General features: G+C 40.7%; 1 protein-coding gene and 1 long non-coding RNA gene across 2 annotated transcripts in view; one reads left to right on the forward strand and one right to left on the reverse strand.

Annotated features, from left to right (window-relative positions):
* Positions 1-15,572, reverse strand: part of LOC107273794 (longitudinals lacking protein-like) — a 44,823-nt gene that overhangs the window by 12,317 nt on the left and 16,934 nt on the right. The gene's annotated exons all lie outside the window — the stretch shown is intronic.
* On the forward strand, positions 134-6,458 carry LOC112495260. Its single transcript, XR_003061635.1, has 5 exons — positions 134-1,296; positions 1,394-2,798; positions 2,979-3,206; positions 3,347-4,952; positions 5,016-6,458. It is a non-coding gene; the product is annotated as an uncharacterized LOC112495260 (long non-coding RNA).

Here is a 15,572-nt window from a genome sequence, read left to right on the forward strand (position 1 = left end):
TTTAAATTCCCCCCCCCCCCCACACACACACAAACACACACACACACACACATCAAAAAGATGTAAAATTTCTATTACAAAATTGTTCAAAATATACGAAATATTCATTCGCTTTACTCCGCAGCGTCAAAAGTAACGACTTACAGGTTTTACTCAAGACAGGGTCTTAAAATTGATTCAAGTGCGCCATAGGTCTTGTATACACTAACAGGGAGTTCTTTATCTATCTACTTATCTACCTTATCTGTTCATCCATCTATCCGCTTAGTCTCTATTCTGGCTCTCGTTATATAGGTTATATAGGTTAGGGCCAGCTTTGCCAACAGTACAAACTCACACTTACTCTGGCAGGCTGTATATTCATTGTACGCGCACTGGGTCGTAGTTACCAGCAGCCACTGTCCCTCTGTCTCTCGAGAATCGAGTGCGTGCAGCACGCTGACATTCCTGAGCCCCGAGGAACTAGGCATCGCTTAGAACGGTGCACTTGATACGCCAAAGCGGCCAGGTCGTTCTTAGAAAACGGCCATCGCCAAATATATTTAACACGCTATATACACAGCCAACTCGGCTCTCCCAAAGCTTCGATACAATACCTCGTGACACTTTTACCACGTAGCACGATAAAAGGTACTACCTAAAGTACAAGCAGACAAATAACGTATGACCCTCGAGATTCTAATATTTCAATTAACAGACACAACTGTTACCATCGTCCCTGTCCACGTGTTAATTGCTGCGACCTTACCGACTGAACTTCGCGCCGTTTCAACTGCAGCCCGCGCAGTGCGCATGCGCCGAGCGAACAAGACCGCCATGGATTTTCCATAGGGATTCAACGGGAGCTGTCAAGTTTTTGTAACCTCGCGTGATAAATAGACACTCTACGAAACGAAGCAGCTTACACGATGCGATTCTGGTCTGTATTATAAATCACGATTAGTCGAGGAATACATACGTTTAAAGCTTAAGCCACAGTTTTAGCGGATAGCGGCCATAAGATTCTGGACGATCGAGTAAATTAATTTGTCAAATACTAGGATATCCTACTCCTACGAGACACTCTTCTCTGGAGTGACGTAGTGTCGGGTTTTGGAACGTATACAGTGACGATGTGGGTGTGACCTGCTTTCCGAGAGTTTCACTTTCCTGTAACGTCGTACCAGAGGAGGTGAGGAGGATTCGACCCCAGAGGTTACGTCATGCATTGTTATGCCGGCCGTAGCGGCAGCCGAGTCATACGCGTGGATCCCCCACGAGAATTAGAATAAGATATGATACCTCAAGTTAATTGAAGTAAGCTCAAAAGAAGAAATACAAAATTTCATACAAACAAAAAGATCATATCGTGTACGGTAATTAGATTAATAATTATTCTCTTTCCCATGTATAGCCAGACAGGACTAGAAAAACTTTCGTGTACACGTGAAACATCCTGCTGCAAGTCACGCGTACGACTGCGACCTGGTGAACGCGTGCGGCACGCAGAAGCCGCAGGTTCTCCTGAGGTCTTGCGCATGCGCACTAGGGACAAAAGGCATGTGGATATATTACATATGGTTATACATAGGTGAGTCTCTATCTCGTATTTAGCATGAAGTAGCATAGAGTCTCTGTGCTATACTGTGATGCTGCTAACTATACAGTATTATAGTATACCGTACTATAGTACACGCTTATGTGCTATATAGATACGCATATGTAAATAGCGTTCTCTCTACGTGTGGCACATATAAAATCTCGTTCTAGCATGCGACCTATATTCCACGGCTGCATCGCTATATTAGACGCATGTCCAGGGACGTCTACTAAGTTTATACCAAGCGCCAGTGATTCTCCCACCTGCTATTAACTCCCATCTAAAAATTAATACCGGCACCCGGTATATGGGAGCACACAAGCAGCGGCTCGTACAGAACCGGAAGGATTGCCCTGCAGGGGAATTTATATGCCGGACAATCTAGGATCGGCCTGAAATCATTGCGCCCGGAAACTACTTGGTGAGATGCGATTTTGATAGTTGCTGTGTAACAGGGTATATAACCTAACCTTATACCTACCTAGGACGAATTGGATGCTGGATTTATTTTTGAAATAGACGACGCCATCTTTATTCCACGCCATTCACTCGTTCCTACCTCTTTTTTGGAATCTCGATGCTGCCACGAGGTTTGGGAATGTCTCTTTTTTCTATCCAGATATATTGTGCTATATATATGTATCATCACTGATTCTTCTCGTTAGCCTATCAAGTACTACAAGGCGAGTTTTCATTTATGCAATATTTCCAGGATCTCATGAAAAGTAGTGTTCCGGTCAAGTGCGCTTAATTAGGTAGAATTAATTATTATTTATCGCCATGACTTTAAGCGCTTCTGATACAGCAATAACGCACGTGCAATTATTATGAACGTAAGAGCACATATAAAAAGCCAGAAAAGTAAAGCAATTCGTAAGACAGAATGGATACTGGTACGGGAAAGGGAAAGAAAAAAAAAGGTAAGGGAGAAAGGGAAAGAAAATTGGAAGGAAGGAAAATTGGTAAATAATTAAATAAAAAAAAAAAGAAAAGAGAATAAAGGCAAGAGCCATTCGATCCAAGTCTCTATAAATATATATGGGAGCGCCCTTCATTAGAATCGCATTAGAGCAATGATTGTAACGACGGCTTGAAGAATTCCATCGTTTCTTCCTCATCAGGAAAAGCCTTCGAGCATCTAGCATTTCGCTCTAAATAATAAAAGTCATCCGCCATTATGAGTAATAACCAGCGTCACGCTGTGTGCATCTACAGAAAGGTATGTAATAGAGGTTTGTACAGTAAATAAATACATATATCTATACCCAATGCATATATGCATCCCTACAAATATATATGATAATTATTTCAATAAAAAACATTTTTTTAACCTATAAACATTGTTAGATGAAATCATCATATATTAAATTAATTTTTCTTTCTCTTCTATTTATCATAGTTATTTCGACCCGCTCGACCGGACGACTTCCGGTCCCCACTACGTCTTCTTCAAAACGGAAACGTCTCCATGGCTAACACGCTTTTTCATGGGTCCATCCGAGTCCATCCCACCGTGCTCGTACAGGCTGTTTCACAAATCCGTTGACGCTCGTGTCCACGACAGTCTCCTTGATGCGTTCCCGCGATGCGTAAGCCTGCGTACACACTCCCACGCTATCACGAGGAAGTGAGGAATTTATTTTTACCAGAGTTCGCCGGACCATATGCCTCACCCACTCGGATCCCATTGGGTCCAGAGGGAGAAGCTGCAAGGGGGGTCCCGTTCACTTATTTTTCCTCTCACAAATTTTTTTTTTCTTCTCCCAGCCAATCCCTTGGACCTAAACAAGATGCAACGTATATACGGAAGTGGAAGATCGCAGCATCCTTATGCCGAATGGACCCTATAATTCTGGTGACCAGATTATTTCGTAACAACGAAAAGTGACCCACGCGAGAGATACGAAAAAGGCCTGATGACTTTTCGAGGACGTGTGGTCACGCATACGCATGTGTAATTTATATATCATAGGTGAAAGGTCACCGTATGCAGGGCTATTCGAGCCACTCCATTTCATCTATACCGGGTGGAACGAAATTTCGGCTGGTGAGTTTATACTGAATCACTCCGTACGCATATACCTAATCCCAATACTCATACCTTAACACTGGTTCTATTATAAATCTTTCCCTTTCAGGATCTATCTCATCGATCATATCGATCGTCAAGATTGGACACTACCAACGCTACAGCTCCAAAGATCCAGCCGTATGTTCGCCAGAGCGCGGTTATGATATTAATAACGTTTCACGGTATAAAAAGGAAGAGAACAGCAAGATCGTTCGGTTCACCATATGGTCAACCTAAATTCTAAAGGCCCACCATACATAACCAGCATAACCTACATCGGTGCTTGCAAGCATATCCCCTATACATTATCCGTATACAGTAGTCATTATCCAACAGACACTGATGACTATTGAAATGAGAACTAAAAAAATTTTGATCCCCGCTTAGTACGGTAGCCAAAAAAAAAGATCAAATAACGTTAACAAAAATTGGCATATGGACCGTCTTCGTGAGTTCCACGTCCTGTCGATAGTTTCTATTAGAGAAAAGTGAAGAATTATAATTTTCACAGTGACGTCACTGACCGCAATTCAACATAGACACTACCCAAGAGGATTCTCTCATCGAATAACAAATGAATGACATTAACGTTCACTATAATATTGTATTACTATTACCGTGACGAGTATTACGTGTTTCTCAGGGCCCCCCTCTTTGCGGCCCCCTCTCTCCGTGAAAACACTCTTACTCTTGCATGCAAGGAATCAGGTCACTGCGCTGCAAGAAAGCAAGCTACGCTCGAGCCACGTATTAGAATTATTGAATATCTCCCTCGTGCCCGGTGCCCCCCCTGAAGCCGCCCCTGCTCGGAAAAAGTCTGATGACTAAGAGCCCGTTTCGTCAGGACTTTTCATGAACCACCAACATTTCTAAGACTTGATCGTTCAGTACTTAAATTTTTTTTTTTCCTAATCATTCACGCACACGCTATTTCGTTGTCGGATATTTTGCGGTTTGAAATTGACAGTGACAAATTTTCTATTCGGATCATCGACGACGGTCTTGATGGACTGGTATACGAGGTGGCGCTAAATTAATTGAATTTTTTTATTTTTTCATTACTCTGGATAATCTGTACTTGTCCGATTGCACTCTGGTTGCAGATACGAGTGAGACTTTCGAGTGATTTTAGTGAAGTCCCAAGATGGCCGGTTGGGTCATAGTTCAATGCCATTCAATTACATGGATCGTAGATGCGTAATCACGACGATAAGCTGCATAACGGCGTTCATCGATCTCAGTCAGTAATTAGCATCCATCGATTGGAAATGAGGATCGGATTGTGACGTAATCGGGAGAAAGGTAAATTAAACGAAGGAACCTCTCTACGGTGGAGGTTAAATTTATCTTGACTTTGTATTTCAGTATCGAGTATCGAAACCGGCCGATAGGTCGGTTCGAAGGTTTCTTCCTGGATTCCAGAAGCAAGGACGTTCGCCGTATCCCATTAAACGTATCATCATCCTTCGACGTTCGCCAAGACGTCTTCCTTTTCCGTCCGTGTCATCGCGATGGCTCGATTATTATTTCTTCATTGTCACCCACCGTTCCCTGGAATCATACATTCTGCATTATTCGTCTGACATAGCGAGCGTTCCTTAAGAACCGGAAGTCGGTAAACGAATAAAGAAGAAAAATCAAGAGCGAGAAAGAAATTGAGTGACAAGAAAAAGAAAATTTATCCGAGACAACACGGACGTGGAAGAATATTATTATGTAAAAAAAGAATTTCCTCAAATCCTACATTCAATTTATCTGGCTAATTGTTTATAATTAAAAGGATCAGCGAGACCGTGCAATCGGCACCAGGATAATCATCGTGATGACGATAATAATTGTTGCATAATCAACCACCCAACTCGCAGTTCTCTTCTACTCCTCCTACTCCTCTTTGTGCAGACCCACAGTGGCACTCACTTTCCTTTTCCACTGGCCTGGATCCTCTCCTGGTGCTTCCTTTCCTATCTTCGCCTCCAATCTTCGTTGGCTCCTTTTTTATTTTTATTTTTTTCCCTCCTTTATGCCTTCTCCCACCTTCCATTACAGGAAGACCCCGATATCCTGGATATCTAGATATCCGGAATATTCTAGAAGCTTCTAGAAGCACTGGTTAACATTGGCACTGCTGTACGGCCTGTTTGTTTTCTATGTATAACATATATATCTTTTAACGAGCTATTATAAAATCTCTACCGTGCGAATCGAGCCGTTATTACTGTGGCATCGATGTACGTTGACTTTTTCTACGTGGAGTAATGGAGGAAGTAGACGGTAGGATAGACCAGGCTCTTTTAAAGAAGAAACGGAAATGCGCGATAATGTAAGAAACCTCAAGTAAGATTTCCACGTACACAAGTCTCTCACTGTACATTCTCATAAAACCAAGTGAAGAAGCGTGCGCGTAATGCTCGCTCCGTCCAAAAGCGAAGCTTCCAGATATCCCCGCTAGAGGTTCTCAAACAGCCACACGCTTTGTATTGGTACGTTACGTCGAGTAATGAAATTCTTCGAGGCATCGCAGACGGGTATACGGAGCGAAGACGTTATCGTACGTGCGATGGAATTGGATCAGAATTGTAAAAACGACGTACAAGTCGTCCAAAGGCGTCTTTCGAAACGACGCCTGGAAATGACCAGTCATTTAAAAGACTCTGTCGGCCTTGAGCACGGCGTCGTTCCTGACGAGTTGTCTAACGCCCATCGTCGTCCATACGCCGAGCATTACGCTCGAGTGGGTACTTATATTTTGCCAAAAGATATGATAATTTATTACGAACAACTATCGGATCCTCGTAGCTAAGTTTTTCTTTTTCTCTGCTGTTTAATAGGCCGAGAAACCCGGTGGAAATTTGAATCTGGAATTGGTACGAGTAACTGGGAGAATTCGAGGCAGTTGGATCTGAGGAATTTTGGATAGATGAGAGCGGGGAGTGGAGGGGAGTTGGAGGGAGGGAGGGAGGGGAGGTGGCGAAGCTGCACCGAAGTGAAGCGATAATTTTGGAGAGTATTTCTCTCTCTCTCTCTCTCTCTCTCTCTCCGCGACTGAGGAGCCTCTACCGGTCTCTCGTCACTTCTGGGTCTAGAACTGGGTCAACTAGATACGAAAGAGAAGCAACAGCCGTACGCGCGCAGGGGTACCAACCTTTCTGACTACCACGTAGCATAGTTATATATATATGACTATTGACTAGATAAGGAAGGGCCTTGTTTTCGACTCGCGTAGTACCACTTGTACTCTCTTGTCATGCAGATATACTGTATTACATATATATATATATATATATATATATATATTGGATAAATAGGTTTTATATTATCTACGATACTCGCTAAATCGCCTGTTACATAGATATTCTATTTCCTTTTGGCCTCCGGTGCCCTTTGACCTTTCGCACTATAATCAGACATAGATTTAAATCGAACGGAAATTCCTAAGTCCACTTCCGGGTTTCTTTGAAGCACGGAATAATTTCTTTATTATTCCTAATGTTACGGGTGGTACTTTGTTTTTTTAAAATTAAAAAAAGTTTTTTGAACGCATACCTGTATCAGGCACACCTGTATAGGTATCAGACAGGCAGAAAGTGGCTGCGATGATTCGCATTGAAAACCCGTTGATTAATCAGACTGATACGAAAGTCCCAACATGGTTGTAGCATGGAGCAGGGAATAATCTTGTATATCGTTATCTTTCTGTGAATTCAAGGAATTTCTTGCTTGTTTTTTTTTTTTTATTGTAATTCGTCCCGCTTGATTCTACGCCGTTTAATTGTTCCCAACATACGGTACACGTACGTACAGGGTGTTTCAGCTTGAATGTACCAAGAAAATTTTTTCTGAAAATCTAAAAAATAGATTTTATACAAATTATTTTTTTTTAACGACACCACGAGCACGTATCTAAAACTTGACTTAGGGTCATCTATATCTGTAGCAATGGAAGTTATTAAATATATAAGATAACGAAAATTCACTCGATGGGTAACGATAAAAACTCGCGTGTTATTATTCGTCTCTTATCGTGGCAGCCATTAAGATCCTTTTACTCCCGTTATTTGACAATTCGACGGACGACCAGGAAAATGGACGACACACCAAATTTTTTACCGTATATTAGATCTCGCGAAATAAATTCAATTTCAAAATTCGCGTTACGACCTATGATAACAACGGCTATAAATTCTATATATATATATATATAAACTTGTCAAAGGGTAGTTATGAGGACGCATGCCACTACTCACAATGGCAAGCCCATGCGTTTAAAAAAAAAAAAAAACTAAACCTTGAGACATGTATTAAAATATTAGCCTAACCTAGCTTAACGAAATCATTTCTTAGCCCATCGGAACTGCGAGTGCGTAGCATGAAAATTTTTTCGGAAAATTCGGTGTGAGTGCCACTTTATGGTCCTGACAGTATACCTTACGTATCTAAATGCTATCAGGCCCGTCCTGACAAACACCAAGTGTTCTCAAAACTGCCAACACTCAAGACAAAAAGTCCTGAAAACTACCCTTCTTTAAAAAAAATATATATATATATATATATATACACAACAACATATATATATAATCAATTCTAAAAAATCCCCTTACTAATTTTCTTATAAGACCAAACGATTACGTTCTTATCAATTTAAATGGTTTTAACCATGTTGCATGATTCTTTAGGATTAGTCAGCTCTAAAAAAAACTGCCAGGCAGAGAGAATTAAGAAAAGTTACAATATAATCTTAACGCACCGTAAAATATCGATAAAAATATGTACAGCTACCGAAAAGGTCGCGTTATCATTAAAAATTTTTTGTTTCATAATTTATTCCAAAAAAAATTATTATTTTCAACGAATCTACGTAAATGACTGTAAAAGCTCGATTCCAATGCTATAACCTATATATCGTCAGCTTGGTTTCTAATTATATCCAATGCACATAGATACGCCTATTTAAACGTGTCACTTGGGTAGAAGCCTGAATATAGCTGCATACGTTTTCCTGGTACAACCATACGTGTACATACATCGTATAATCATGATCGATTGTTCCTAATCGATCTTCAGGATAATATACAGTCATACGAATAATTTTTGTGGCAATAAAATTTCGTTTCAAAAATTTTTCTCTAAACAAAATATGAACAAACTTACGGAATCGACGAATTTCGTGATATCCAAAAATTTAATGATCAAAGTATGATAATTGTCGTACGTAATTAAATATCAAATATTTGAATAAAGCTTGATAATTGATAATATCGATACAGCCGTTGATATCTCGTTATTAATATCGACTGAAAAAAAAAATTTGAATAAATTAATTTTTTGGAAAAACATGACTATTTTTTTTAGTAATCATATATAGTATACGATAATCAAAATTAATTGAGCGTACTTAATTATTATTGAATTTTTGTACGTTCTTCTTTGGGAATGATGTGTATGCTCGTTTGATATGTATATATATACATAAGTGTAAAGCCAATGCGTCCAGAAATTGCGCGTGCGAGCCATACGTGGCTGACAAGGTCACGCAATGTGCATCGTCCAGTGCACTGGAACATATGTGCACGTATGCTGTTACGTAGTGAATGCAGATGCATCCCAAACAGCTGGTACTAAATTGCGATCGTCATTAGAAATTATGAAAAAAAAAAAGAATAACCAGAAATTATTTGCAACAGGTATTTTTGTCACGTAGGGAATTTTTGAATTTTTTTTTATTTTGAGAAAAATTTTTGATTATACGCAGATGCGATTTTGGAAAATTTCCATGTTGCGGTATATCTTATTGCAGATTTACGTATACGCTATATATATGCATGTCGGCCGTGATGAAAATTAACGGTTGGCCCTCCTGCGACGAACGTGGGCAGCGCCGGTTTATTTCCCTGGGAGCGTAGAAAAGTCACTAGATTCCTTGAGGTTGTGGACAAAGTAGGTCGCTGGTGAATGATTGGTGGTAATCCAAAATAAATTTTTTTTTCTACGAGAAAGTTAATTTTTTTCACACCTTCCGACTGGGAAAAAAATTTTTTCACCACTAAAAAAAAAAGGGCTTGCGGAAGTAACCAGACGAAATCGGCAACGCGAAATTCTTATCGCGTACGTCAGCATTGTTTAAGCGCAACCTGAGCTCGATGGCAGGTTAAGAGAAAAATGCACGGCTGTATGAAAAAAATGACTCATCGAATTATTAAGAGCCGTAGCGAGTTCATTGACCCCAACGATAATTACTGATCAACTGTCAGGTTATTGGTCGCCTGCTGTGCACCACGTGCAATAAATTCTCACGAGTCAAATACAAAAGTGCCGGGATACTAATTTTATCGATCAATTAACTTTTCAGCAACTCGATCGACAGTCGAAATTTTGTAAAAAAGAAAAATCCAAAAATTTAATCCCCCCCTACTTCCTCACGGAGATTACACGTGGATGTTATTTTCCTAGATCGTTAATACCAGTGCATCCAGAACCCACGATCAATCCGGATGACACACGTGGGTGTTCGACCCACGTGTCTGGGCCCACGTGCTCGTGCGAATCCTATCATCGTTTAATGATAATTATTCCCAGCCGCGTAACCCACTGGTCGAAATGCAATGAGGAGGAAAAAGAAAAAAAAAAATTTTTTCACCCTATCATATTTTCAAAAATCCGCGTATACAAATTTTGAAGAAAACAAAAATCAATTTTACTCGAAATCACTGTCACGTCACCGATACGAGCGCCTCTTCCTCGTGTCGTTAAATGGTATCAGCAGCGTCATTCACCAAAAGCAAAAAGTGGGTTAAGGCACTGATCATTCACACGTTTCTTTATACACCCAAGTGACAAATAACGTACGTCACATAATTCATGACTTTATCTCAGCGAAGATTTACACCTGTAGACTCGTTAACGTTTACGCAAGCATACAGTAACGACGTGCAAACCCTGTCGCATTACAGTGACATATATTACATCGAAGCATACACGCTCTCGGCGAGAGAGCATTAAATTATATTATTAAAAAAAAAAAAAAATTTGTTTTCATACAATTTTCAAAATCATACATATCAACGAGCGAACGGAATAAAATGTAAAATGTATTAGACTTTTTTTTTTTTCAATATCAAAATTTCAAGACAATTTGGGCGCGCATTTTAAAATCACCATTCACGTTAAATGACTCGCGTGTGTCTTTCATATATTAAACGTACGCGCAAATAACGCGTCGTTGCTCATTCAGCAAATAAAGTCTCGACTGAGATTAGCGAGGCGAATCGTCACACACACATACACACATGTCGCGATTATGTGGCGTCACGAATTCTGCGAATGCGACGAAGCCAGGAAAAGGGGGTTGGACTTATATATATATATTCGCGACAAGCGTACCACCTGAATTTAACCATATGGAATTCATGAACGTGTAAATTTGTGGTAAATCAAAAGTAGTACTGTTTATCACGAACGAACTATATACAGGGTGTTTCTCTCGACGCCATCTCTGTGACAGTTGTGCAAAATTTTTTTACGAAGACTTGGACACGTGATACATGTAGAAAAAAAAGAGTTACTACGCCAATATAAAATTCCCCTAGAAATCACTAGGTCCTATAGAGATGATTAAATTAAAATCCCATTGAAGGAATGACGGGCGTTCTTTTGAAATTGAAACCGTGACAGGGGGAGGGGAGGGGGAGGGGGGAAGTTCAGGACTTCTAATTACTTTTTTCATTCCAATCGAAAATTATCTGGAGATTCGTCACGATTATATCGGCAGTTTCCGGATTTCCGCGAATCATCCGATTGCGCGAGTCTTTCGGTCGCTGGTTAATCAGGTGGGGGAGTAACGGAACGACGCCCGACGTCCCGGCGTCTTCGACGGATCTTATCAGCGTGATTAATTCAGCGCAGACATTTCGTACCTGCGCGAAGGTACGATTCGTTTATTATTATTACTTTTCTTCTTTTATTCATGGCGCAATATCGTTTATCGCTCTTATACTCGCACGTGACGTATCAAGTTTACAAGCTTAATTGCACTTGGCTTTAAAGAAATGCACTTGGTGAATTATTATTTTTTTTTTCCCCCTTTATTTCTCTTCGCGGCTTTAACGCGTCGTCTGTCGACATATACGGTACACACCCATGACTGTGAGGTAGGCTTAAGTCGTCAAGGCGCAACCTCATTTGACATTCTTGTAATGCAGAAGAGGGGAAATTTGTTCTTGATGATTTTACCAAAAAAAAAAACATTTTTTAAAGGATTTTTGAAAAAAAAAAATATCTAAATTTTGGCGGAATCGAAGATGCGGGGATTTGTGCCGCAGTGATTAATCGCGCGGGGTAAATTCCGGGTTCGGTGACCATAGTGAATGTTATGCAAATTGGGAATAAGGAGAATCATTAGCTTCGTGGCAGACAGGAAGCAAATGAATTTTCGAAATCATTGTCGATAAGTGGGATAATTTTAGAAACTGATTGCGAGTAGAAAAAAGAAAACCTGTCTGTGTTTACCCGTTTTTATTGATTCTACTTAATTTTTAATACTATCGATTCGCTTATCGATCGTTTCTGAAAAGTCCTTATCGTACGGATCGATATTCTTACACGTGAAATTAATCTTTCCGATATGCATCGTAATACGTGTCATTAGATAAACGGTGTTGATTGACGATTGATCATTGTATTTTTAATTTTTTTTTTATTTTTTCAATACGGAATATATACGGGAGGCGATTTATTAAATGTAAATGTGAAATTTTGTAATTTAAAAAAAATTTTTGGCCGATCCACGTGACAAAGAAAATGAGATATCTATAGATCACGATCGATTGGTTCTTGACTTTGCAATAGATTTTTCTTTTTCTATTTCCCAAATCGACATCACGATTACAGAGTTGTCACCCTGCGCCGCACCGGGCAAAAGAAATCCAATTAGTCCGATTAGTATTTCCATGGATCGGTTACCCAATATTTATCCATTGCTCAATAATTGCATAATGATAAGTCGGCGAACCGCCAAAACTCAGGCGACCGCCGAACTTCAGTGAAACTCGGTGAAACTCGGCAATCGGATCTGCAGCGACAGTTCAAAAGTACGTACAACTATTTGTCTATTGCATTATTCGCGTTCTGTCGCGGATTAAAAAGGCAAAGAGAATTTTTAACGCAAGTGGAAGCGAAACTAAACGATTGAATGTTTCATAGAAGAAAGAAAGAAAAAAAAAAAAAAAAAACACCCCTATAAACGGATTAAAAAGGCAAAGAGAATTTTTAACGCAAGTGGAAGCGAAACTAAACGATTGAATGTTTCATAGAAGAAAGAAAGAAAAAAAAAAAAAAAAAATCACCGCCAAAAATATTACCATACGCATAGCTTAGCCCGGACACGAACCATTCGAAAATACAAAGATGCCGCAATAAAAATGAAGCAAAAAAAAAAGTCGAAAAAAAAATCCCCCAAAAAAAAAATCAGCAATATCGACCAAATATCAGTCGTACCAACTGATACCCTGTAAATAAAAAAGGCATCCACAAAAAATCAGACGTCAGTCCGTATATGGAGAACCCAAAGCTGCAGGCCCTGAGTGTATAAAGGAAAGGTCCGACTCGCGTAAGCCCATTAAGAGTGACTTAATTATACCCGACCAAATTTCTCTCCTTCTTTCCCCGTCACTCTCGTTCGTCAGCTGAAGATGAAAAAAAAAAAAAAAAGAAATAGAGCATCGAAATACCCATAAGTCACTAGCCACTTCCTTGTCGCGTTTCCTACAACCTAACCTAAAATATTCATTGATCCAGAAGTCCTAGGATACTTGAAAATCGTAAAGTGAGGTTAGGTCGGTTCTCGATGAGGAGTCGCGCATGTTGCATAAGCGTCGAAACGACTAGGAACGACCGGAGCGAATAGTCTGCCAAGTGACAGCCTGTGCTCGTAGCAATAACAGCGACGACAGGAAAATGGAGAGTAACGTGAAGTTGTCTGTTTGACTCGAGCAACTCCGTATACGTATAGTATGGGCGTTTGACGTACGCAGAAGCATAGAGTATGCAGTACGAAGCGTAGAGTGGCGGAGCGTGGTGGAGTGGTGGCGTGGGGTTGCTCCTAAGTGTGCCAAGGTGCACCTCTCGAGAAAGCCGGACCAACCGGACCACCGTCGGCGAGTCTTGGTTATCCTGTCAGAGACCAACGCACGTTCCTATTCCATCCTACCCTGTTCCGTTCCGTATAAAGTCTCTGTTTTCTTTTTTCAAGTATTCCTATGTAACGACCCGTACAATAATAACACGTGACGCATTAGCCTAGCGCACAAGAGACGCAATGAGGAACGCTGCGAGGGTGATTTTGAAAAAATGAGCAGAGAAAAAAAAAATTTTATTTTTCACTTTCAATCATTCAAATTTCCCGCCAGTTTCATTTCGACCAATCGCAAACGGATATCTTGCTTGACAGTGTTTCACCACGGACAATCATAGGTTAGCCACGTAACGCTACATCGAATCTCGAAGCCGAATTGAGATACGAAGATGGCGAAAAAAAGTTGTACAGTAAAAAGTAAAAGTTTATCACGATCAAAGAGAGAAGCCGAGATGGTTCAAGGATGAAAAATCAAATCTCGTATTATTAACGATCGACACGCGACCAAAAAAAAAGAAAAAAACGAATTTTATGTAAATATAAAATTTTTCCAAAAAAATCTGTTTCCCACCTACAATCACCCAAACAAATATTTTGACATTACCCTCGCGCTCAACTAGTCCCAGGATCATCGAGCCCGAGGACCCAACGTCAAGACTCAAAATCATTAACACCGAAGACCCCCAAGTCTCGTCCCAACTCCATCCTTAAGCGCGGTACACAGGTGCCTACAGAGTTGCGGACACCAATAATTCGCGACAAAAATTTGCGAACGAAGCTTAAACAAGGACATTCACCGTGCAAGAGAACGAATCCGCACGGCAAACCTAAGGCCCCACCCGCGATATTCCCAGCGATCTAAAGATCTATTTAAACCATAGATCTTACAGATTCATGAATTCGTTCGCAGCATTAGAATGTACAATTCGTCCGGCGAGACATATGCGAGAACCAACGTATCTTTTTTTCCCTTCCGTTTTCTCCTCTACCTAACGTGCAAGTCCCAGCCGAATCTGGGCCCGTTACAATTTGTTATCCCGCTGCGCGCGGATCTCCGTTTCAGTTTATTCCCGGCGTCTTATATTCACGCGAGGTTAAGATCCCTCGGAATTACATGTATATATCATTCCCTTACCCCCTTCCGCCCCTCCGCCCAGCCAACCCTCACCAAACTTGACCCTCCCCTACCTTCCGACTAAAATCACAAGCGCAGCACATCCAGGTGCATCGCCAATTCTTAACAATCTATATACACACATACGGCAACGCTATCAGCAATAGTAGCAATAAGCATCATTGGCGGACACTTCCTGTTCGCTGGCACCACGTACCAACCTAGCGAACTCTAAACGTACCCCACGATGATAACAAAGTACAAGGCTGCTGACCCCGACTCGATAGCGGCTGACGACAGTGCGTGGAATTAATTTCAATGACTCCCGACTAATCTGCCTTTGAGTATCTCGGCAGCGGATGATGAGGAGAGAAGAAAAAAAAAGACAAGAAAAAAAAAGAATAGAGAGAGAGAGGGATAGAGATTACGATGCTGCATGGACCAAATAAAATTACATTGCCGCCACGCGTCTCGGTGGACGCGCAATCGTGATACTTGAGTAACGACCCTTGGACTGTGACGTCATTCGCATTGTTATCGCAAATATCGATATTTACTTAACCGGCAATATTTTCGTTAGATCATCCAGACCCCGCGACCGTTTAAAGAATCGACGTTGACCCGCGCCGTTTACCTTGACGTCATTCTGACGTCGCGACGCAATTGGCTCGACGTCGTCATC

The sequence above is a fragment of the Cephus cinctus genome, unplaced genomic scaffold (assembly GCF_000341935.2).
Source record: "Cephus cinctus unplaced genomic scaffold, Ccin1 Ccin1_scaffold1843, whole genome shotgun sequence".
NCBI classification, from domain to species: Eukaryota; Metazoa; Arthropoda; class Insecta; order Hymenoptera; family Cephidae; genus Cephus; species Cephus cinctus.